We start from the raw sequence: 25,676 nt of genomic DNA, 5'->3' as shown, positions 1-25,676 counted from the left end.
ATTTACAAGGATGTTGCCAGGGTTGGAGGATTTGAACTATAGGGAGAGGCTCAACAGGCCTTGAGTGTTGGAGGCTGAGGGGAGACCTTTATAGAGGTTTACAAAATTATAAGGGGCATGGATAGGGTAAATAGACAATGTCTTTTCCCTGGGGTGGGGGAGTCCAGAACTAGAGGGCATAGATTTAGGGTGAGAGGGGAAAGATATAAACGAGACCTAAGGGGCAATTCTTTTCACGCAGAGGATGGGACATGTATGGAATGAGCTGCCAGAGGAAGTGGTGGATTTTTATTTAGATTCAATTCCCTACAGTGTGGAAATAGGCCATTCGGCCCAACCAGTTCACACCGACCCTCCGAAGAGTAACCCATCCAGATCCATTTCCCTCTGACTAATGCACCTAGCACTATGGGCAATTTAGTATGGCCAATTCACCTGTCTTGCACATCTTTGGACTGTGCGAGGAAACTGGAGCACCCGGAGGAAACCCACGCAGACACTGGGAGAATGTGCAAACTCCGTACAGACAGTCGCCCAAGGCTGGAATTGAACCTGGGACCCTGGTGCTGTGAGGCAGCAGCGAGGCTAGTACAATTGCAACATTTGAAAGACATCTGGCTGGGTTTATGAATAGGAGGTATATGGGCCAGGTACTGGCAGGTGGGACTAGATTGGGTTGGGATATCTGGTCGGCATGGACGAGTTGGAGCAAAGGGTCTGTTTCCATGCTGTTCATCTCTATGACTATGACTTTTGGGTCTTTCGCTGTGTTCCTGAGTGGTTTTTGTCACCTGTTTTAAAAACCAAAATCGAAATTGTTTGTGGATCTTGAAGAAGCTCAATGGTTTTAATAATGTTCAAACATATCTGTAAAATTTGGAAATGTCCAAAATTTAGTCCTGTGCAAAAATCACACGTCCAGGTACATGTAAAGTGACAGTTTTAAAAATCTTCTAACTCGTGAGAAAGAATTAACTCCGAGGAGGGTTGAGGCAAAACATTCACTAAATTATGTCATGTTGCACTTCATTTTGGTTTTCTTTTTTGCTCACCTCTTCATAGTTTGTTTTCCTCCTGGAAATTAAAACAAATGTTGCATTCAAATTCCATGTCGGTAAAACCTCCGCTTATTTATATCGTTTGGGAACATGCTGAATTTTTTTTAACAGCACTTAGAAATTCACTTTTTAAATAGATGTTCATCATTTTTTCATTGTTTGTGAACAACATCCTGTTTTTGAAAATACTTAGTTTGTGGATGAGCCTTTTGTGGCATCTGGACAGGGGTCCTGGATAATGGTTGCATGGGAGTCAGCTAGCATTAAACCTGAAGGCCTTCCCTATCAACCGGACAAACTACTGATCTTCCACAACCATTGTATAGGAGAGAAGACCTAGGAGGCCTTTACAGTCTTGACTGCAGTAATCCTACTAAGTATCCTGTCTGATCCTCATGGCCTTTATTGCTATCTCTCGTTTGTCTTAACACAGTTAGACTGGGTAGAACTGGTACGTACAAGAGGGGAAGGAGGTGGACATCAGAACATGTTCTCTTTGTTAGGCTCTTCAACATCCTGTTTACGATGGTAATTATGAGTGTCAGGACCCAGCTGATTGCAGTGTAAGCAATAAATTTTGATATCAATTTTTTGCACAAGGTTGTTAGGTGATCCTGATTTCTGGTTGGACAAGGGGTGCTCAACATCTGATATGTGAGCATTTCCAGAACTCCTGCAAAAGTTATTACCTAGCTGTTCTCAGGCTATGTGAGCACATGATCAACTCATCCCAGACTTTTAGATTTGGGCATTTTAGCATTGACATTGGTGGCTTTGATGTCAGCGCTGGTTCCAATGGTTACACACTTGCATTTGTTCAGGAAGGTTATGGACTCTGACACTTCAAGTGATTGCAAGATTGTGCTGTTGGCAAGGTGGGCCCAGCAATGTGTAATGGTGCCAGAATGTGGTGACCTTGACATTGTTGGGTCTGATGCAGGTGGTGGTGAGGTGGTAGCAATGGTGGGTCCAGTGCAGGTGGTGTTGGTGAGCCCAGCTCAAGACTCTTGGCTCGGGAGGCAAGGGTGATCTGGACATTTTCATTTTCATTTGTTTTGGTTTCTTTAATTTCTGCTAGTTTTTAATTCTAACTATTGTATTCTAAGATGGCGCAGGACAATGGTGACTCTGTATGGTTTACTTGTTCTTGGGTTCATGTGACAATACAACTCCGATTTGATTTAATGTCCAGATCTTCTCTCATGGTCCGAGCTTCTGCTGATGACAGGGGTTTGAGGACTCTGGCTCTATATTCGATGGAATTTAAAAGAATGAGATGGGGTACTAATTGAAACTTGAATACTAAAGAGCCTGGATGGAGTGGATGTTGGGGAGATGTTTCCATGAGCAGGTGAGACGAGAACCCGAGGGCACAGTATTAAAGTAAGGGGAAGGCTCTTTAGAACAGAGATGAGGAGAAATGTCTTCAGCTGGAGTGTGGTGAATCTTTGGAATTGTTTGCCACAGAGGGCTATGGAGGCCAGGTCATTGAGTATATTTAAGACAGATAGATAGGTGTTTGATTGACAATGGGATCAAAGGTTATGGGGAGAAAGTGGGAGAATGGGGTTGGGAAAGTTATCAGCCATGATTGAATAGCAGAGCAGACTCATTCCCTAATTTCTGCCTCTATGTCTTCTGATCTTATGGACCTGGATTATTTGTGAACTCCTCTTTAACTGTACCCAATGTTCCCTTTTTGTCTCTCTCTAGCTTAGTTTTTGCCATGGCTCTTGTGATCACACAAACCAGTTTTGCTTCACTGTGCAAGGGTTTACTTTCAACTACACTGTCACAACAATGCCTGAAATCACCAGGGAAACCATTCTTGCACTTGCTTTCTTAACATGTATCAAGGTCACTTTTTCCTACTAGCTGAGAATACATAAATAACTGCTCATTCTTGACTAATTTCTGTCTGGAGATCTTAAAGTTTGGCTATATAAGGGATGTGGTCTGCTTCAGGGGAAGCAAGTTTGTTTTTGGTTGAATTAATTCTCTAATTTACTTATCCTCTATTTTTGTTGAATTTCACATTCTCTGCGTGTAACTCTGTCTTGTTCAAATGTTTTTGTTTCTTTAATAGTGTACCTCATTGCATGTTTCCATCTCCTATTTTCATTGAATGTGTAACTTTTATAACTTGTTCCCAAGACTCCTTGTCTTTTTTTATTATTCAGCTGTACATTGCACATATGGTGGAGGAAGTCCACTTTATTATGGACTTTTTAAAAGTTTGATCTTGCCTTTCTGAGTATTCATCGAGTCTATAAAAGAATAGACTTGTAATTCGCATCACTCTTTTGTTCCAGCTGCATTGATTTTCAGAATCAAAGTTTTTAGGAAACAGCTATCTCTAGCAAACACAAAATCACATGGAACATTAAAACATTACAGTGCAATACAGACCCTTTGGTCTTTGATGTTGCACTCACCCATGAATCCAATCTGAAGCCCATCTAATCTACACTGTTCCATTATCATTCTTATATTTATCCAATTACCAGTTAAATGCCCTTCCAGTATGGCGAGTCTACTATTGTTGCAGGCAGGACATTCCATGCCCTTCGTACTCACTGGGTCAAGAACCTACCTCTGAAATCACACTCAGTACAAAGCTAGCCATCGTGCTAGTCATCAACTGTCTGAGGAAAAAGGCTCTCACTGTCCACCCTATCTGATCCTCTGATCATCTTGTATGTCTATTAAGTCACCTCTGAACCACGACTCCACTGACTTTAGTGTCATTCGCAAATTTACTAACTAACCCATCTTTCTACGCCTCATCCAGGTCATTTATAAAAATGACGAACACCAGTGGCCCCAAAACCGATCCTTGCAGTACATCTCTAGTAATTGAACTCCAGGATGAACATTTCCCACCAACCACCACCCTCTCTCTTCTTTCAGCTAGCCAATTTCTTATCCAAACTGCTAAATCACCCTCAATCCCTACAATGTATACAGAGGCCATTTGGCCCATCGAGTCTGCAGTGCCCTTCCGAAGAACATCCCATCCTATCCCAGTTAACACATATTTACCATTGAGGTAAAAACAATGACTGCAGATGCTAAAAATCAAATACTGGATTAGTGGTGCTGGAAGAGCACAGCAGTTCAGTTGGATGCTGCCTGAACTGCTGTGCTCTTTCAGCACCACTAATCCAGTACATATTTACCATTGTTAACTCACCATGCCCGCACATCCTTGAACACTTACGATTCAATTTAACATGTCAGTTTGGCCAATCCATGTAATATGCATATATTTGGACTGTGTGAAGAAACTGGAGCACCTGGAAGAAACTCATGCAGACACAGGGAGAATGTCCACACAGACAGTCACCGAGGCTAGAATGGAACTTAGAATTGATGTGCTAACTACAGTGCCACTGTACCGCCCCAAGACATTGGTTTACTTGAGAATTATTCAACAATGTTTAATTACAATCTAAGATTGCTGCATCTCAAAATAAAACCTCAATGTCTGTGATATCCCACTGCTGATGGCACTGTTGATATTTTTTATTTTTGGGGTTGCTATTCTATACAGTGTCAATCACGCATCTAAACTCTCTCGGCCAATGATCATGGGCAACTGCTCGTGATGCCAGGATGATTGTTGTCCCCTTGTCTACTTCTGTTCCAAATTTAGTTCTTATTCTTTCTAAGAATGAAAACTTACTTTCATGGTTCTCCCATGTGACAGCAATAGCTATTGGAATTCTATCATAAGGACGACAGATATTAGTTTCTCTTTGCTGCTGACAAAATACCATTGGCAGTAGGAAGAGATCCTTTAGTGGCTAGGTCTTGGCCTTCCATTCTTATAACTTTCAAATCCTCTAATAACCATAGTGCAATATCATGCTTTTACTCAATATTATTGACTTATATGTGGAAGCAGGTAGACCACATCAGCTCAAGAATGCAGCTCATCATCACCTTTGCAAGGGCAACTATGGATGGGCAATAAATGCTGGTCCAACCAGTGATGCACACATCCCACAAATGAATAAAACATTACATTTGTGATTTAGTAGTGTGGCACCTGATACATTTTTTGTTTAATTTGTAGAAAGCTAATTTTCCTGTAAGACAAATAAATGAAAACTTATGCAGGATATACTAAATATAGAACACTAAGAGAACATAGTTTTAAAAAGGATTCCAATTTCCAACAGGCCAAGACAATGTTTTAAAAATATTCATTGTTACTTTCTTTCTTTCTTTTCTTAGCCTGTGTTCTTATTTGTAAAATCCAGGATCCTGTATGCCTTTTTACCCACCTTCAATAATTTGTCCAACCTCAGTCTCTTTCTTACATCTCCTTTAGAATTACATTCTTCAGTTTATCTTCCTTCTCCTTGCGTTTCTGAAGAAGGGTCACTGGACTTGAAACACTAACTCTGTTTCTCTCTGTAGATGCTGCCAGACTTGCTGTGTTTCTCCAGCAATTTCTGCTTTTGTTTTCAGGTTTCCAGCATCCACAGTTCTTTGTTTTATATCTACTGCTTACTATGGGTAGCCTGAGCCGGACTCCGATCAGTCTGGTTTGGTACAGAGTTGAAAAGGATTTGGAGAGGCCTTTTGTTTATATGTAAACAGATGAGACTTCAGGCCAAAGTGGCCATGCTTTAGAAATGACCAGTGTAATGAAAGGGAAGTGGTCCGCTCTCTAGTTGAGCTGAGCAGTTTTAGTTCAGTCTTGAACTGATGAGAAGTTCAGCAGGGAGCTGTGTGGAAACTCTCTCTCTCTCTCTCTCTCTCTCTCTCTCTCTCTCTCTCCCCAACTTCAACCTGTAAGCATGTGTACCATTTATACTGGTTTTTAACACGAGTTTGCTAATTGAGACTGTTGTGTATATTCGGAACAGCATAATGAAGTCTAGTTAGATCGGTTGAGTTCTGTAGGGGTTCCTTATTCTGTTCTTTGTGTTTCATTGTGTAATTTTGTGAATAAATTCTTGTCTGTTTTAAAATCTAGTAGTCAACCTAGTTATCTTACTTTGGGTAATTCGCACTGTACACTTACCAAAACAAACTGCAAAGTTATGGTCTGGGGCTACCTTCTTAATGTTTTGAGTGGTCTGGCCTAGTTCATAACACTTGTGTCACAAATTCATTGTATGAGTTTACAAAGTGGTTTCACTTGTGAAGCTGTAGTTCATTCACTTTGTAGTGACATAACCTACCATGCTGTAATTCTGCACAGGCATGCATGGTGCTGCACCCAGTGGTGGTTGGTCTTAAACATAACCTTTAGTTGAATACAACTTGCCTTTAACAATTCCATGCTGGTTTTTCTTGAATAAGCACAGATGAGGTTCGAGATTTTGCTGTGAGTAACTTGCCTTCTGTCCGTAGTGTCTATCTATCCTTTGCAAAACATGAAAGTCAGCAATATGATAAAATGGGTGGTTGTGACTCCAACAGCTCAAGCTTGAATCTATCTAGGACAAAATCACCTGTTCAATTGGTAACCCATACACCACATTCACAATCCACTCAGTTTAGCACCAGCGCATAGTGGCTGCAATGCATACCATCTACTTGGTGCACCACATTAAATATAGCATTCTCAACTTTTGTTCACATCCCTCCCCAGCTTTCCCTTCCCTTTTTATTTATAATCTCCTTCCTTAATTCCTACAATTCTCTGGAAGGTCTTTGTTCCTTCCAGTTATGCCCTTGTGTACTTCACATTTTTTGTCCCAGTAGTCTAGTTTGAAGCTGCTTACAACATGCCTTTATTGGTATTTCCCAATGTGTCTCCTTTGTTGGCTTTGTTTCAATTTTTGACAGTATATGTCACTGTGATGTTCCTTTGAGATATTTTGCCATGTCATGGTGGTGTATGATTACTAGGTCTTATTCATAACTCCATAAACCTCTTTAGCTACCTACTCGAATCGAGGATAGCATACAGCTTTAGTGCTTATTGAGACCTCACTTTCTTCTAGTTGATTTCAACTTTAGTGCTCAGTCTACCTAGAACTGAAAATTATACATAAATTCCTCCTGCTGATTCCCTATTGCCCTATACATGATGGCCAAACTATGTAATTGATATCAATTCTTGAATTGAAGACCCTTAGGAGGTACAGTTCGTTGGTGCTGGTAATTCTATTGATGGGAGTATAGAATTGATTCTTGGCATCTGAGATGGAGCTGGGTTTCAGGGTTATAGATGCACAATGGAATTAATCTGATCCAGGCTTGTTGACAAGTGAAGGATAAGAATTCTCTCTGAGCCTTCTATGGGAGGTTTCAGTCATCCAGAGTGAACTGGTTCTGAGTGGTGCAAAACCCACTCCATGCTCCTATGTTGCCTTTTGAGTTTTTCCCTGCCAGAAGAATGTTTGATATTTCTCTTTAACGGATATACTTTGAGTAACACAACTGTGTCGGCCTTGAGACTTGTAAGTTATATGTTGATCACAGCTGTATTTCGTACATCAACAACCTGAAGAGGGTTATTGGTAAGGGCAAGTGCCATGACCCTTACTTTCTAGCTTTTATCGCAAACGACTGGTATCGCCTTTGATTGAGTTTAGCTTGTCTGGTGCATTGGTTGTCCACAGAGATACAGTGGCCCTGGTTAATGGCTTCGCTAATTAATAAAGAAATCTGAGTGTTAAGATAAGTCTTAGTAATGGTGCTGGAAAATTATCATTGACTGCTGTAAAAACCCATCTGCTTCAATAATGCCCTTCATGGAAGGAAATCTGGCTTGCATGTAACTTTGGACCCCCAGCAATGTGGTTGATTCTTAATTGCCCTTTGAAAAGAGTGGGTATGCCACTCAGTTCAATTTGCAATTAGGAATGGACAACAAATTCTGGCCTTGCTAGCACACCTGTTCCCCATGAAAGAATAAAATACAAGATTAGTGACTTACAAGACCATAAGAAATAGGAGCAGGAGTAAGCTCTGCCATTCAATAAGACCATGGCTGATGTGACATTCCTCATGTCAATTTTCATATCTTCTCCCTGTAATCCTTGATTCCTCTACTGATAGTGAATTGCTGAGAGATGACTCTCTATGCTCCAAACATCCATTGAAGCAAACCAGCCATGGCAGGACAGCACAAATTGAGCTGTGCATTAACTATTCAATAAGATCCCATGATATCCCCCACCATTGGAAGTGACTCCTGACATGCCTTTGAACAAGCGTTTACAACCTGTGATAAAAGATTAATGTTATTGTTGTTTAGGCATTTGGATTCTAAAGTAAAGGATTTTGGTTTTAGTTCTATAAAGCTAACTTGTTTTTAAAAGATCAGCATTAGCTTCAACAAGGAATTCAAAATAGTAGTTTTGGAAAAGCTCGTAACTTAAGCTTCATGACTGGAAAAGCAACTTGGGGAAATAATTGTTGGAGTGTTTGCTTGGCTATCGTTCAAGGCTGGATGAATAGTGCAAGTCCCTTGAGTTGTCGAAACATTGGAATCCGCTTCTTTGTATTGTCAATAATGGTCAAAGGAAAGGGTAAATGAAACCAGTTCTATTTGGTACCACATCTACTTGCCATTAGACCCATTAAAGTTGGAGATGAAGAGACTTTTTCCTGAGGGTAGTGAATTTGTGCAATTCTATACAGGAAAGGGGTGTGTTTTAGAGTATATTCAAAGCTGATTAACGGAATAACCAAGTTATGGGGATAAGGCAGGAAAATGGAGTTGGGGATTATCAGATCAATCACTATCTCACTGAATGGTAGGAGAGCTTGTTGGTCTTAATGGCCCACTTCTGCTCTTGTGTCTTATGGTCTAACTTTGGATGTAATTAGAGAAAACTTGGAAGTAACCTGAGCTGCCACTTAAGTATGAATGATGTCAAGAATACTGGAAAATTGTACTAAAAATAAAAATTGCTAAAATGTCAGATTGTCTCGATAAAGATAAGGGATGACTGTTCATTAGAGATAATTCCATTTGTTGTAGGTTTACACATAAAGTTATTTGTTTTTGTCTTTCAGATACAAAGTGGTCTACAGTATTACAATGATGTAGCATTGGATGCCTGGCTGGGAGATCTTTGATAGAATCCCTGTCCAGATTGAGGTGAGATTACCAAACACAAATGAATCATCAAAATGAAGGAAGGAGGTAGTTCCCTACTTCATTGTTTCTGTATTTGCTTGATAATAGATTGCACAGTTGATGAAAATCTCCGAAATGTTTTAAGTTTTTACTTGTCAATCTTTTAAGCATAAACAATGCAGATGAAATTCCGAAGAACTTTGCACTGTACCCAGTGAGGCAAATTTATGAATTGTGCTCTCCTTGTATGTGTATGTGCACAGTTGACTTGTTATTAAAAAGTCCCTAGAATTCAAAAGAGTAATAACTTCACTAGCGTGTTATGAATTAAGTAAAAGAAACATCATGTCAAATGTTATTATCCAGTTTGTTTTGTTGAAAAGTGTTTTTCAAGGTTGTTTGTTGAATTTAGGTACTTGTACTCTGCACCGAATTGTAATCTTTGTTGTTAGTGGACTCATGTTTCAAAACAGATTACCAATATTACAAGTATTTGGCATATACAAGCAAGACGGCTGTCAGTATTTTTAAATAAAAGGACATAGGTTGCCGTTATGTTTTGTAACAAATAGTTCTATAGAAAATTGCATGAAGATTTCTTCCAATCCAAATTTGTGCTTGAACTAACTACTAGATCTCTAAATGCCAGAAATAAACAACTTTATCATGCACAATATTTCTGAGAATGGAACAGTACAGGATCTGTGCATAAGACCATAAGACATAGGAGTGGAAGTAAGGCCATTCGGCCCATCAAGTCCACTCCGCATGCATGGCCAGGGCAGTCGCTTTCCATATGCTCACTTTTGAGAAGGCTAATCTGACATCTAATGCAGGAACTGTGGGTATGGGTGCACCTGAGGCTGTTGGCTCAGGTGGCATCATTTCACTGACCTTCTGTTCAAAACGAGCATAGGATGTATTGAGCTCACTGGGGAGGGATGCATTGTTGTTAGCAGTTCCACTTGACTTTGCTTTGAAGCCCATTATATTGTGGAAGTCTTGCCATAGTCAACATGTTTGTATGATTGGTCTGGGGCTCTACTTTAGTCTAGTATTTTCCCTTGACATCGCTGAGGTTTTGTGAAGATTGCATCTAGATTTCCTGTATATGCCAGGGTCACCTGACTTAAACATATCCGACCTGGACCTCTGATTAGCTTCTTTGGCATGCAGTCCTCTACACCCTTACTGATGAAGTTTGTGACAGTGTTGGTGTGCTCATTTAGGTTGGCCACGGAATTCTTGACTCTGAACCAGTCCACCGATTTGAAACAGTCACACAGGAGGTCATCCACTACCTCAGATCAACACTGCATGACTTTCTGCGCTGATCCTTAAGCTTCAGTTAATGCTTGTAAGCCAGGAGAAGGGGCATTGCCTTCTTGTTTGATTTACCAAAAATGCGGGTGGGGGATGGAATGGTAGGCATCTTTGGCTTTGTTGCAATGATCAAGGGTGTTTGTGTCTCTGGTGGGACAGGAGATGTGTTAATGGTATCTTGGTAGCACACTCTTGAGGTTGGCATGATTGAAGTCACCGGTTACGATGAAGAAGACCTCAGAGTATTGCATCTCAAGGCTATTTGTGGCAGTGTATGTGTCATTAGGTGGACTCTTCACTTCCTCATGGTGTGGGATGTAAACTGCTGTTAGGATAGCAGAAGTAAACTCCCCCTGCAGGTAATAGGGATGACATTTCACCATTAGATAATCCAGGTCTGGGAGGGTCATTAAGGTCATTACATCCAAGCACCAAGAGATGTTCATTAGGAGGCAGACCCCTTTGCCCTACCTAAGGACACTGTGCTGTCCATGCAGTGAATTGAGAAACCCTCCAGTTATAAGGCACAGCCAGGTGAAGCAGGAATAAACCATACCTCTGTTAAACTGAAGACACAGCAGCCTTTCAATTCTCTTTTTGGAGAGGAGTCTAGCTTTAAGTTCATACAGCTTATTTTCAATTGCTTGGACATTTGGCCCGCATATGCTGGGGAGGGAGGACTTGAAACCACGATGTCTGAATCTCACCTGCAGGCCAATGATTCTACCACATTTCCTGGGGAAGTGGCTGCTTCTGGGATAGATCCCATCATGTGCGAGGGATTTGTATACTTAATGCTTTTCAAAACACCAAACACCTTTTTTCCTATGACATGCCCCAGAATATCAACATACCCCTCTGTAGACTTTCTAACCACCATGTCCTTCTTCTTCATGAATAGTGATACAAAGTATTCATTCAGGACCTCACCCAGATCCTGCTGGCACCACTCATAAATGCATGTCTTGATGTTCTTGGTAACAGAAACTTGTTTGTATGTTATATTGCAAATATACTGGACTTCATGGATGAAAATAGAAAATAGTATTTATTGCAGTGTTGTCCTAAACTTTTCCTTACATTTGATGTCAGTCCAATTAGTCACCAAACTGTTTGTCCTTGAGTTGTTCACATACTTGCAAGAAAGTTTGTATCCAAAGATTCAGTTGTTCTTGATCCTTCAGATGATTTGATCTTTTAAATTTTCAGAGTAGTTGCTTCTTGAGGACCTCTCACAATTCATCGGAGTTGATTTCCATCACTTGGGTGTGTTTGGGTATTCGTGAAGAGCAGTGTCCAGAGTGAAAGGCAGCTATGGATCCAGGTTGATTTATAAATTCTTGAATCTCTGTGATAGCTGACTATCACAGTAATCTAATCTATCTGATTTTTAGTTTTGCCATTGCAAGCAAAAGTTTACACCAAACAACAGCAGTTGCTTTTAGAGAGATACTGGACCAGAGCTTTATTAAAGGCTTAGTCCATTATCTTAAAATAAAATCTAAAGTAGTTATTTGCTTTTTTTCAGTTGAAAATGGTTTGGGAGCAATCAAGTGATTCCAGACCTAAAAAAGGGAGATTTTCAAAAAATAGAAGCATTGAAAATGCTTAATGATTAATTAAAACCTCATTTTGCAAATAGCATTTTCCCTATTTTACTAAAAAAAGTTGTAGCCTTTACCATTAAGACCTATCAAATAATTAGCAAATAAAGACAGAAGTGAAAAGTGAATTGTTTTGTTTTGGCTGATCAATATTAAATAATGTCTCTATGCTGATACTCCATTTTCTGCTATTTTTTAGGTCCAGTGATAGATAGTTGCAGTGAAGATTAAGAAAATGGTGATAAATGGCCACCAGGAAACAGACTGGTGGTTAGATCTGATGTACCTTTGCTATCCTACATGAAGATAACAGCTGTGTATATTTACAAAACCTGAGTTTTATAATGGTAGAGACGTTCGCTTTTGCAGAAGCTCAGACTAAATAATTTAAGCAGGCTGAAAGTTTGTCTGTCTGGATTCCGTATTCTAAGCTGCAATTGGCAACATTAAAAATGCTTGGCTGGAAATAGTACTTGAAACAGTTAAGGTCTCCAATAAGATGCTAATGCTTCTGAGCTGACAACAATTGGGTCCTTGTTAATTTCAAACCCTGTGTAGGCTTCTCTGTTGAAAACTATTGAGGGTATTTTTGTGTAACAGCTGTTCTCTGAAGACCACATATGGAAGATTTGAAAACTGGAGAGCTAGAATACTTGGCACATATCTTGACGAGAATTCAAGCTCCTCACGCCCATCCTGTTTGCTGACTCACTATTCATGCCTTCTAAATCCAGAGGTTTCCATTTTTGAAAATGATCAGTTGAGATCATTAGATCACAACAACACATTTTATAATAATCTCCTTTAACAGCAAAATGCCAAAATTATTGGATGCTAAGTGATTAGCACATAATGCAGTTGTAAAAGTCATAGGAATATCATACCCACAGCTTACATATTAGAATATGTTTTCACATTGCGTATATATACAAGAAAACTCCGTTCCAATCTAGTTTCCTAATTAATTTTAAAATGCAGCATTCCAGGCGGTCATGAGCAGCTGCTTCAGTGGGCAGACTCTGGTTAGCTGCTCAGTAGTAGGGAAAGCAATAGTAGAATGTTGTTATGGTGTAGTGGTAATAGTATCCCTACCTCTGAGCCAGGAGGCCTGTGTTCAAGACACACCTGCTCTAGAGGGTGGTGTGTCATATCATCTCTGAACAGGATGAGTTGAAAATAGGAATGAATGAATGAATGATATATTGTCACATATACATAGGGAAATACAGTGAAAAGTGTTCTGTCATCACAATCGGTGTCTTTTGACATACAAAAGAAAGAAAATACTTAAATGGAGTTCATCTTCATCGGCCAGGTCCCAAACATGACTGCAAAACTAATGCCAGGTCTCAGCAATGTTCCCACTCTGGGCCTACTGCGGCCAGGAATCCCCACTCTAGTCACTGTCAACACCACTCTGGCCTCCCCTTGATGTCAGAAAGATGAAAGTAAGAAGAAAAAGAAAAAGAGATGAAAAGGAGAGAGGGAGAAAAAAAAAGAACTTGGTTGGCCTGGAGTGGAGGAGGATAACGTGCTGGTGCTGCTATCTTGAATAGTAGGGCTCAGTCTCTCCTCCATGCTGCTGGGCTCACTTTGACCTGTTGCCACTGCTGCCACACATGCTCAAGAGGCTGAGTCAGCAGTCACCCTGCTGAAGATACTGAAAAAGGCTTTTAAAGAGGGGAACAAAAAGGAAAACAGCAAAAGTAAAAAGAGAGAAAAAAGAAACAAAGAAAGTAGACAAAGGTGGACCAGCCTTGGACCAGAAGCTCGAACACAACACTGCTTCTCCACCGTCCTCTTGGAGTATTGCAGTGTCTTAAACTGTGAAATTTAATCTGAAATTCTCTGTGATGGAGGCTTGAGCTAACAACCCTTGGGCATGTATTCAGTGGCATAATTGTTTGGCTGCCATACCTTTAATTATTCCTGAGGTTGTTTTGGATTTGAAGAGTTGGTTTGTGTTTCCATTTCCAAAACATGGTCTTACTGTGTTTCTATTAATTTGAAGCGAGTTAGATCCATCTTGCACTCCACTTACAATCACGTCTCTGATGTAATGTTTCCATCAGGACCTAGAGCTGTCCTTCGGATAATCCAATTTTTAGATAATTGGTATTTGGATAATCGAGGTTCCTCTGTTATCAAGTTTGCAGATGACACAAAAGTAGGTGAAAAGGCAAGTAGTCAGGACAACACTGAGTCTGCAGGGGACATAGGCAGCGATACTGAAAGAACTGGATATTTCGAAGACTGGATTGTGACTGGTTTGGATGGAAAATTGTAGGTATGCCATTCCTCATATATCTGCTCTCAAAGCTGCAAGGCTGCCGTGTTCATACAGTCTTGGGCACATGTGGACAAAAGGTCTGAACTCCAGAGATGTGATAAGAATAACTGTCCCCTGACACCAGGGCAATACTTATTCAAATATGGGGTTAAAGAGCTGTAGCAAAATTGGGATCAATGGGAATGGAGGAGGGGGAATGTCTCTACTTGTGAGAGTCATACCTAATAAAGTGGAAGGTAGTTTTGGTTAAGACCATAAAGATATCGAGCACAAGTAGGCTGTTTGCCCTGTCAAGTCTGTTCCACCATTCAATGAGTTCATGACTGATTTGATATTCCTCAAATCCATTCTCCTACCTTTTTCCCTATAACCCATGATTCCTTTACTGATTAAAGATGTATCTTGGCCTTCAATATAGTTAAAGACACAGCCCTAATAGGCTTCTCTGATAAATATTTCCACAGATTCACTTCCCTCTAAGAGAAGAAATTCCTCGTCGGCTATCTTCAATGTGCAATCCCTTATTCTGAGATTCTGCCGTCTGATCACAGGGCAGAGTTGTGCTCTCATTGCTTTGTAATTACCATTCTGTAAGTTTAGCACAGTTGTTTGCAACCCAAGTTGGCAAAATTAACTTGCCCTGATACCTTTGGAGCATTGGGTGTCCTGCTGGTGTATTCTTGTGTATGAGGCCATCTTGCTTGCTGTACACCTTCAGGGATTGTGGACAAATACATAAAGATCCTGCTACTCCTTTTGTCCCTCTGAGCTTCATAGTGTTCTGCCATTTATTGAGCACTCCCTTTCTATCTATATTGAATTTATTTGATATAGATAAAACCATCAGTGTCTCTTCGCAAATTATAGCTTCCATCTGCATGACTTCTGTATGCATTTATCTTTGTGTTTTCATTAAATTTAATAATTGATCTTCTATATTATTCAGATATTGAAAGCTGTCAATATGTGTGAAAGCCAAGGTAAAAGTGCAGCATGCACAGAATTCTTGGCATCACGAACTAAGAATACATCAGAAATGAACTTATTCTTTACAGGGTAAATGTGCCAAATATGGTAGTGATAATCAAGGGAAGGAAGTTTTGTTATCTTCAGTAAGATTTGTATAGTAAGCGAGATGGCCATTTGCTCAAGGATATGCTATATGGGAGGTAACCCATGGCAAGACACCCAAAGCTCTGATTCAAGGATGTTATGAAAAGAAAACATAAACATTTTCGATATCAATCACAGCAAATGGGGAACACTGGTTGACAATCAATGCAAATGAAAATACCAGCTGTGGCAGATGTTTGTCACTCACTGCCCTGTGATTTCAGAAGCTCCAAAGCTGATGCTAACTGCTCAACAAATATCAGCAGCAATCATCATGCAGTACCCTTCACAAGTGACATTTCTGGAGGACACAGCCATTCCAGAATTGGCTAGTTCGGCCTACAATCTCATCATCTCACATAGATGAAAGGATGTCAACCAGTTGTCTTATCATCTGTCTTGAATAAATATGGTGAAATGCTGAAGTCCCTGTGGGACACTGCTATCTACATCCTGCCAATTAGAGTATTGTCATTAACTCCAATCTGTCTCACGCCGCTCAGCCAATTTTCTAGCCAAGTCAATAAATTGCCATCAAATCCATGGTCTTCAACTGCAGCTAATGGTTTCTCTTTCGCTATATTCTACAAATTGTCAAAATTGAGCCTTTCCAAACTTACATGACTGGATTGAGGATTTTTGCTTCAGCATTGGTGAAATTCAAAGGTTTTGTTCAATGCATTGAAAAATAAGAAAGATTGCCAGTAAGGCTGCTGTGGAGGGTTCTTAGTTGAAATTGGACTTGTTAAACTAATTAACTGAAAGACAAATCCTGTCAGCTTTAGTCTGATTACGTACACAGCCACCAAGACCAACATCAGGTTGGCATCTTGTGACTCAAATTGAGAAATTTCCAGGCATGCATTTAAATGATTCATGACCCTGATGTTTCAATGTTATAGCATCCAATTGGAAAGCACATAAATGTCTAGCCTTTGGCACTCATATACTCAATCTGCTTTAAATTCTACTGAATTTAGCATTATCATTAAAATGAAATGTCCTGTATGAGCATTAAAGGGTCACACCTTTTTTTTCATAATGTTTCATAGGTTTTGACTTTAACCTGTGGCAATTGCATTCAAATCAATCTCAAACATACTAGTGAAGAAATTTCCTCTCCCAAGCTGCACAGTGGCTCAGTGGTTAGCACTGCAGCCTCACAGAATGAGGGACCTGTGTTTGATTCCAGCGTTGGATGACTGTCTGTGTGGAGTTTGCACATTTTCCCCCTCTCTGCGTGGATTTCCTCCAGATGCTCTGGTTTCCTCCTGCAGTTCAAAGGTGTGCAAGCTAGGTGGATTGGCCATGCTAAATTGCCCTGAGTATCCAGGGATGTGCAGGTTGGGTGGATTTGCCAGGGGAAATGCAAGGTTACAGGGATGGTGTGGTGGTGGGTTTGGGTGGAATGCTCTTTGGAGGGTCGATATAGACTCGATAGGCTGAATGGCCTACTTCCACACTGTAGAGATGCTAAGTAATTTCTAAGTTCTAAGTGAAAGGGGGCTACATGGTTGATGAAAAATGTTTGTGATTTCTGAAGGCAGTGTTGTGAGCTTAGCCATTTGCAGCTCCATTTTCGAAAACTATGCCTCTATCGTGGGCAATATCTGAAAAGAGACTATTCAATTTAACCATGCTGTTGTTGTATACTCTTCATTGTCCTAGTTAAACGTACCTGTCCTGTTCTTGTATGCCTCCATACCTTTTTAGTTCATTCACATATTCAGTCTAATCTTGATGGCTGATCGCTTCTGCCATACCATTCATCCTGGAAATGAATCCTGTAGCTTCTCAGTTATCACTACAGCAGCCATACTTAATTGTATCCTGATGTATAGCCTTATTCCAAGTTCACAATTTTCAATTGTATTCCCAATGTTCATGTGTTCATACCCATTAACATATTCTCTAAGGGGAAACATTTAAAGACTGCTAAACAGGTTATGTGAGTGGACTGAAACTTGGCAGATAGAATATAATGTGAGAAAATAGGATGTTCTCTACTCTGGCAGAAAGAGTAAAGGGACCTGATTATTATTGAAGTGGAGAAAGACTGCAGAAAGGGGATTTAAGGATCCTCGTGCATGAATCACTTAAAGCTACCATACAAGGCAAGGAGATGGCACCCTAAACAATAGTGAGATACGAGAAAAGATTGAGGACATTACAGGAGTTAATGAGAGCAAGTTTAAATAGGAAGAGCAGGCAAAAGCACAGCAGGGAATGAGAGAAAACTGATGAATTAAACTGCATTTATTTCATTGCAAGACACCTCACAGATAAGGCTGATAAACTCAGGACATGAATGGGAACATGAGACTGGGATATCATAGCTACAACAGAAACATGGCTGAGGGAAGGATAGGACTGGCAGCTCAGTGTTCCGGGATACAGATGCTATAGGCAGAATAGAAGGGGAGGTAAAAGAGGAGTGATTGGTGGCATTTTTGATTAGGGAAAATATCATGGCAGTACTTAGGATATTCCTGAGGGATTGTTCAGTGATGCTATATGGGTGGAACTGTGATATAGGAAGGAGGTGATAACTTTGATGGGATTGTACTATAGTCCCCCTCAACTGTCAGCAGAAAATTGAGGAGCAAATATGAAGGGAGATCACAGATAGCTTAAAAAGTAATGGGTTGTAATGATAGGGGACTTTAACTATCCAAACATAGACTGACACTGTCAGAGTGTTACAAGCTTAGATGGGGAGGAATTTGTTAAGTGTGTTCAAGAAAACTTTCTCAATCAATATGTAGATGGCCCAACTAGAGAAGAGGCAAGACTTGACCACCTCCTGAGAAATAAAACAGAGCAAATGACTGACTGAATGGTTAGTGTAGGAGCACTTTGGGGCCAGTAACTTACTGGTTAATGTTATTAGTTATAAAATAATGGAAAAGGATAGGCATGGGCCACAAGTTAAAGTTCTGCATTGGAGCAAGGCCAATTTCGTTGGTATTAGACATGACGTTTCAAAAGTTAATTGGCAGAGACTATTTGCAGGTTAAAGGGCTGATTGACAAATGGGAGACTTTCAAAAATGAGCTAATGAGAGTTTAGGGCCAGCGTGTTCCTGTTTGTGTGAAAGGCAAGGCTGGCAGGAGTAGGGAACACTGGATGACTAGAGATATTAAGGTTTTGGTCAAGGAAAAAGGAGGCATATGTCAGGTATAGACAACTGGGATCAAGTGAATTCCTGGAGTATAGTGGGTGTGGGAGAACACTTCAGAGGGAAATCAGGAAGGCGAAAGGGGGACATGAGAAAGCTTTGGCAGATTGGGCAAAGCAGAATCCAGAGAGATTCTGCAAATATATTAAGCCTAAAAGATTAACAAGAGAGAGAATAATTCTCCTGAATGTCAATTTAGTAACAAAATATTATAGGATAGTCCAGCATAAGAAGAGCTGATTCAGTTCAAAAGTTATACAACAAGTGGAAATGGTGTAGATAAGCATCTATCTGCTTCCCTCAATTTCTTGAAATCCTTGGTTAAATCAGCACTCAACTTTTTAAATTGGAAGCATAACCTTGACCTTTCTTTATGGTTTCACCCTTGGAATGTAGGTACCAGTTTGATAAAGCTCCATTACATCCCGCCATGGCTACTGTATCTTTTTAAAAATATAATGCTCAATCTCCTCTGTTCAGAATAAAAGAAAATCAGTCAATTCATTTACATTTTATCAATTGCATGTTTTCTGAAGAGGAACAACTTAGTAATGTGTAATAATAACTGCACATCTATGTGTACATGTGCCTTAACAGGAGTATCGGAACTACTCACACCCCTTGGCAGAGGTATGCAGTCTTGAGTGTCCTCTTCAAATGTCCTTGCATGTGTTAACACCCAATTATCAATTGAAAAATAACTATAAATGTGGTGAGATTAGATCTCACCTGGAGTTGCATGTAGGCCAGACCAGGTAAGGATGGCAGTTTCCTTAGATTGGATTTGGGGGGAGATGTTGGCATAGTGGTATTATCACTAGACTGTTAATCCAGAAATCCGATTATGGTGTGGGGACCTGGGTTCAAATCCAGCCATAGCAGATGATGGAATTTGAATTCCATTTTAAAAAAACTCTAGAATCAAGAGCCTAATAATGACCATGAATTAATTGTTGGAAAAACCCATCTAGTTCATTAATGCCTTTTAGGGAAGTAAATTGCCGTCCTTCCCTGGTCTGGCCCAGAAACACAACAATGTGGTTGACTCTTAACTGCTCTCTGAGCAATTAGGGATGGACAATAAATGGTGCCTAGGCAGTGACACCCTCATGCCATGAATGAATAAAGAAAAAAAACATGTTAGTGCATGAAAACCTTCGCACATTAATGAGATTGTCATATATTTATAAAAACATGAAGCAGAAAATCAGAAGTTTTCTTCCTTGATATCCCGAATCTTATTTTTCCATTTTTGCAGTACTGTATTTTCCCAATTTTCTCACCTTTGCCAGTCATTCAGAGGCTGGGAAAGTTTTGCACATAGTTGTATTTTCACCTGGTAAGCTGAACTTGATCAATGGAAAAAAAACATCTTGCATTTACTTGTACCAACTCTAATGGAGAATCTCATAGTGGGAGAACTGGGTTCAAATTCATGGGGCATTGTCACCGGGGCTGGGAAAGAGGGAGCTGTTCCAATGGAATGGAATGGGTTCCCCCTGAAACGTGCTGAGACCAGAGTCCTGTCTAATCACATAACCAGGGCTGGAGGTAGGGTGTATGGTGGAGTGGAATAAGAAAATGAAAAGTAAAGAAGAAGGTAGGATTTTAGGTCAGTGATGAGACTAACTGTTACCAGAAAATAAAAAGAAGGGACAAAATGTGTGAATGTCATATTGCATGAAAGAACCATAAAAGTGTCAGGAAATTCAATAATAGAACAAACTTCAAGACTTTGAATATTAATGCACAAAACATTAATAAGATAGATAAGGTAGATAAACTGACAGTGCAAATCTAAGTTAGTTAATATGATTTCTTATCCATTACAGAATCAAAATCCTAGAGCTTAATGTTCAGGGAAATTTGACCTTTTGGAGAGATAGTAGAGGTGGAAAAGATGTTGGGGTGGTACTGTTAGTCAGTATTAGGACAATTGTGAGAGATGATCTAGGCTAGAATTATGATCATTTGGGTGGAGGTAGAGAAACAACAAGGGAAAAAAGACATTGGTAGGAGTAGTGGAATGGTAGAATAGTCACTCTGTAGGAAAGACTAGAAATCAATAAATACTGGGAGCATGTAAAAAGAACAGAACAATAATTATGAGTGACTTTAATCTTTATATTTGATTGAGTAAACCAAATTAGAAAGGGTAGCTGCGACAACAAATTCATAGAGTACACTAGGGCTAGTTTCCTAGAGCATTATGTCATGTAGCCAGCCAGAGAGCAAGCTATCTTGGACTTGGATCAAGAGTGCGGTGCTGGAAAAACACAGCAGGTCAGACAGCATTCAAGGAGCAGGAGAATCGACGATTCGGGCATTGGCCCTTCATCACTTTATCCTATCTTGGATCTGGCAATGACTCCGGTTTAATAAATAATCTCAGAGTAAAAGATTCCAGAGGAAGTAGTGATCATTACATGACAGAATTTAATATTGACTTTGAGAGTTATATAACAGGGTTTAACTTAAATTAAGGGAATTACAATGAAATGAGGATAGAGTTAGCTAAAGTGAACTGGGTGGATCGATTTGCAGGAATGACTGTAAGCAAGCAATGGCAGACATTTAAGGAGGTAATTCATAACTCACAGCAAAAAAATGGTAACCTGCATCCTCTTGCTGTCTGGCTGAACCCTAGCCCCAGTCCTGAACCATTCTCACCAGCCTCTCAGCTGCCGCCTCCATCTCCTTGGTGACAGAACCCGACAAGACGTCACAATATCTCTAACCTGAATGCCAATTACACAGCAAACCACACCCTGCTACTGTCCTCCAACTGTCACCAGATCTGGATCCAACCCCATCTATTCTAGCATCAAAGCAGCAAGTGGCGGCCATTCATGAGGTAATTCAAGATTTAGCAAAACATACATCCCAAAAAGGAGGAAAGATTTTAAGAGGGATTAAACTAACCATGACTAACCATGTAAGTTCAGAAGATCATTAATTTTGAAAGAAAAGTGCAAAGAAGGAAGCAAACATCACCTGAAGTTGGAGATAAATTCAGAATCCAGCAAAGAAGGATGTAAACATAAGAAAGTAAACTACGAGGGTAAACAAGTGAGAAATATAAAACTCACAGTAAGAGCTTCTTTAAACATATAAAAAAGAATGGAGGTCAAAGTGAACACAGGCCCCCTTAAGAATGAATATGGGGGAGCGGTTATGTGGAACAAGGAAATGACAGGAGTGAAGCAAATTATTTGCATCAGTTTGTGCAGTGGAAGGTACTTCAAACTTCCTATTCAGTCGCTGAAGATAAGCATGCAGATGCAGCACGAAGTAAAGAAGGCAAATGGTCTGTTGGTCTTCATTGCTAGAAGTTTTGAGTACAGGAGCAGGGATGTGTTGTTGCAGTTTTACAGGGCCTTGGTGATGCCACACCTAGAATATTGTGTGCAGTTTTGGTCTCAGTTTCTGAGGAAGGATGCTCTTGCTCTTAAGGGACTGCAGTGAAGTTACCAGGTTGATTCCCGGGATGGCGGGACTGACTTACGAGGAAAGATTGACTGACGAGGTTAGGATTGTTTTCACTGGAGTTTAGATGAATGAGGGGGAATCTCATGGAGACTTATAAAATTCTAACAGGACTAGACCGGGTAAATGCAAGGAGAATGTTCCTGATGGTGGGTGTGGCGAGAACCGGGGGCCACAGTCTAAGGATTCAAGGTGGGCCATTAGGACGGAGGTGAGAAGACATTTCTTCACCCAAGGAGTGGAAATTATTACCTCAGGGTGCCATTGATACCAAGACATTGAATGTATTCAAGAGGTGGCTAGATATAGCACTTGCGGCAAATGGGATCAAAGGTTATGGGGAGAAAGCAAGCCTAGGCCATCAGTCAGCCACCATCATGATGAATGGTGGAGCAGGTGTGAAGGGCCGAATGGCAACCTCCTGCTGCTATCTTTATTTCGATGTTAATGCTAAAGAATACTGGGGAGGAATTAATTACCATTATTATCACGAGAGAAGTTGTATTCGACAAACTAATGTGACTAAAGGAAGACCAGTCCCCTGGCCCTTCCTGATGGTTTGCATCTTAGAATCCTAAAAGAGGTAGCTACAGAGAGTGTGAATGCATTGGTTGTAATTTTCCAAAAGTCCTTGGATTCTTGAGAAGTATCAGAGGATCGAAAACCTGTTAATGTGACATTCCTACTCAAAAGACAAGTGAAGCAAAAAGCACGTAACTCTAAGACAATTAGCTTGAATCTATTGTTGGAAATGTATTGGAATCAATTATTAAGGAAGAAAGGCGATAAGGAAAATCCAGGGAACTATAGACCAGTGAGCCTGACAACAATGGTGGGCAGGTTGTTGGAGGGAGTCCTATGGGACAGGATTTACATCTACCTGTATTTGGAAAGGCAAGGACTGAATTTGGGAAGGCAACGCGGCTTTGTGCATGGGAAATCATGTCTCACTAACTTTATTGTCCTCATGGGTTAGCAGGGTTAGATTACATGGAATACAGGGAGAACTAGCCATCTGGATATAGAACTGGCTCAAAGGTAGAAGACAAAGGCCGGTGGAGGGTTGGTTTTAGTACTGGAGGCCTCTGACCAATGGAGTATCACAAGGATTGGTGCTGGGTCCACAACGTTTTGTTATTTGTATAAATGATTTGGATGTGAACATAGGACGTATGATTAATAAGTTTGCAGATGACACCATTGGAGGTGTAGTGGACAGTAAAAAAGGTTACTTCAGATTACAACACGATCTTGATCAGATGAACCGGTGGGCCAAGGAGTGGCAGATGGAGTTTAATTTAGATTAATGAGTTGCTGCATTTTGGAACGGCAGATCAGAGCAGGACTTATACACTTAGTGGTAAGGTCCTCGGAGTGTTGCTGAACAAAAAGACCCCGGGGTGAGCATGTTCATAGTTCCTTGAAAATGGAGTCAAAGGATGACAGGATAGTGAAGAAGGTGTTTGGTATACTTGCCTTTATTGGTCATTGCATTTACTATAGGAGTTGGGAAGTCAGGTTTGACTATATAGGACATTGTTTGGGCAACTTTTGGAATATTGCTATCAATTCTGGTCTCCCTGCTATAGGAAGCATGTTATGAATCTTAAAAGGGTTCCGAAAAGATTTGCAAGGATGTTGCCAGGTTTGGAGGCTGAGTAGGCTGGGGTTATTTTCCCTGGAATGTTGGAGGCTGAGGCCGATAAAATCATGAGGGGCATGGATAAGGTGAATAGCCAAGGTCTTTTCCCAGGGGTGGAGGAGTCCAAAGCTAGAGGGCATAGGTTTAAGACAACAGGAGAATGATTTAGAAGGGACTTAAGGGGCAACTTTTTCATGCAGAGATTGTGTGTGTATAGAATGACCTGCGAGTGGTGGAGGCTGGTACAATTACAACATTTTAAAGGCATCCAAATGTGTAGCTGAACAGGAAGGGTTGAGAGGGAAAGGGCCAAATGCTGGAAAATGGCACTTGATTAATTGGGATAGCTGGATAGCATGGGTGAGTTGGACTGAAGGGTCTGTTTCCATGCTGTACGTCTCTGTGACTCCAAGTAATAGCAGAACAAATGGAAAATCGTAACCTAATCAAACAGGATCAGAATGGCTTCATGAAAGGGAAATCCTGTTTGACTGTGGACTCTCAACCAGAGTGGATAAAGAGGATGGAGGAGATATGTTATGTTTGGACTTCCAGAAGGCATTTGACAAGGTGTCTCACAAAAGATTAACTCATAAATTAAGACCTTGTGGTGTTGGAGGTTGTATGTGAGTAGGAATCATTGAGTGGGGATAAGAGTTTTTTTTTAAGATTGGCAACCTGTGACCAGTGTTCCACAGGCATCAGTGCTGGGACTGCAATTATTTCCAATAGATATTAATGACTTGGAAATGGGAAGTGAATGTACTGTAGCTAATTTTGCAAATGGCACAAAACTAAGTGAAAAGGCAGATTGTGAGAGAGATACAAACAATTTACAGTGATATTGATAGATGAAGTAAGTGGGCAAAACTTAGCAAATGGAGCATAATATGGGAAATGTGAAGTTGTTCATTTGGAAAGAAAAACAAAGGACAAAGCGTTATTTAAATGAAGGAAAGCTGCAACACAAAGGGAAGTGGGGGCACATCTACATGAAACACACAGCTAGCAAACAGGTACAGCAGGAATCAGAAAAGCTCATAGAACGTTGGCCATTCTTTCAAGGGAGTTTGAATATGAGTAAGGGAAGTCACAGAGTTGTACAGCATGGAAACAGTCGCTTTGGTCCGTGTACTGACCAGATATCTTAGACTAATCGAATGCCATTTGCCAACATCTGGCCCATATCCCTCTAAGCCCTTGCTATTCCTATACTCATCCAGATGGTTTTCAAATATCAAATATCGTAATTGTACCCACTTCCACTGACTTCTCTGGCAGCTTCTTCCATTCATGCACCACCCTCTGCATGAAAAAGTTGCCCTTTAGATTCCATTTAAATATTTCCCCTCTCACCTTAAACTTGTGCCCTCCAGTTTTGGACTCTGCTACTCCTTGATTCCAGGTGAGCTAAACTTGCTAACCAGTCTACCTTGCTGTAGTCCGTAACGACAACGTCTGCCACTCTATCTTAATCAATCTTCGTTACTTCTTTAAAAAACCCAAATCAAGTTAATGAGATATGATTCCCCACCCACAAATACATCTTGACGGTCTTTAATCAGTCCTTGCTTTTCCAAATGCATGTGAAACCTGTCTTTCAGACTTCCCTCCAACATATTACCCACCACTAACACCATGCTCACTGCTGTATAGTTTGCTGGCTTTTCCTTACCACCTTTTTTTTTGAAAGAATTCTTAGTCTTACTGCAACTGTACAAGATGCTGTTGAGACTGTATCTGGAGTACTGTGAGCAGTATGCTTTAGTCACTTGTGGGATGTGGGCATTGCTGGCTGGCCCATGTTTAATGCCTATCCCTAGTTGCCCTTGAGATGGTGATCATGAGATGCCTTCTCAAAGTGCTGTTTATAGACCCATAATGCCATTAGGGAGGGAATTCCAGGATTTTCATCCAGCAACAGTGAAGGAT

The 25,676-nt window shown here is 40.4% G+C and overlaps 1 protein-coding gene across 6 annotated transcripts in view; it reads left to right on the top strand.

Moving 5' to 3' along the window:
- Window positions 1–25,676, top strand: part of rusc2 (RUN and SH3 domain containing 2) — a 140,139-nt gene that overhangs the window by 6,286 nt on the left and 108,177 nt on the right. For 5 of the 6 annotated variants that reach the window (XM_072571655.1, XM_072571649.1, XM_072571653.1 and 2 more), the window contains exon 2: window positions 9,045–9,129. The gene's annotated coding sequence lies outside the window, so the exon portion shown is untranslated. Of the gene's footprint in view, window positions 1–9,044; window positions 9,175–25,676 lie in introns of all 6 variants that reach the window. The other variant, XM_072571652.1, reaches the window with a different exon arrangement.

The sequence above is a fragment of the Chiloscyllium punctatum genome, chromosome 1 (genome assembly GCF_047496795.1).
Source record: "Chiloscyllium punctatum isolate Juve2018m chromosome 1, sChiPun1.3, whole genome shotgun sequence".
NCBI lineage: Eukaryota > Metazoa > Chordata > Chondrichthyes > Orectolobiformes > Hemiscylliidae > Chiloscyllium > Chiloscyllium punctatum.
This window is presented reverse-complemented; position numbering and strand designations above follow the sequence as displayed.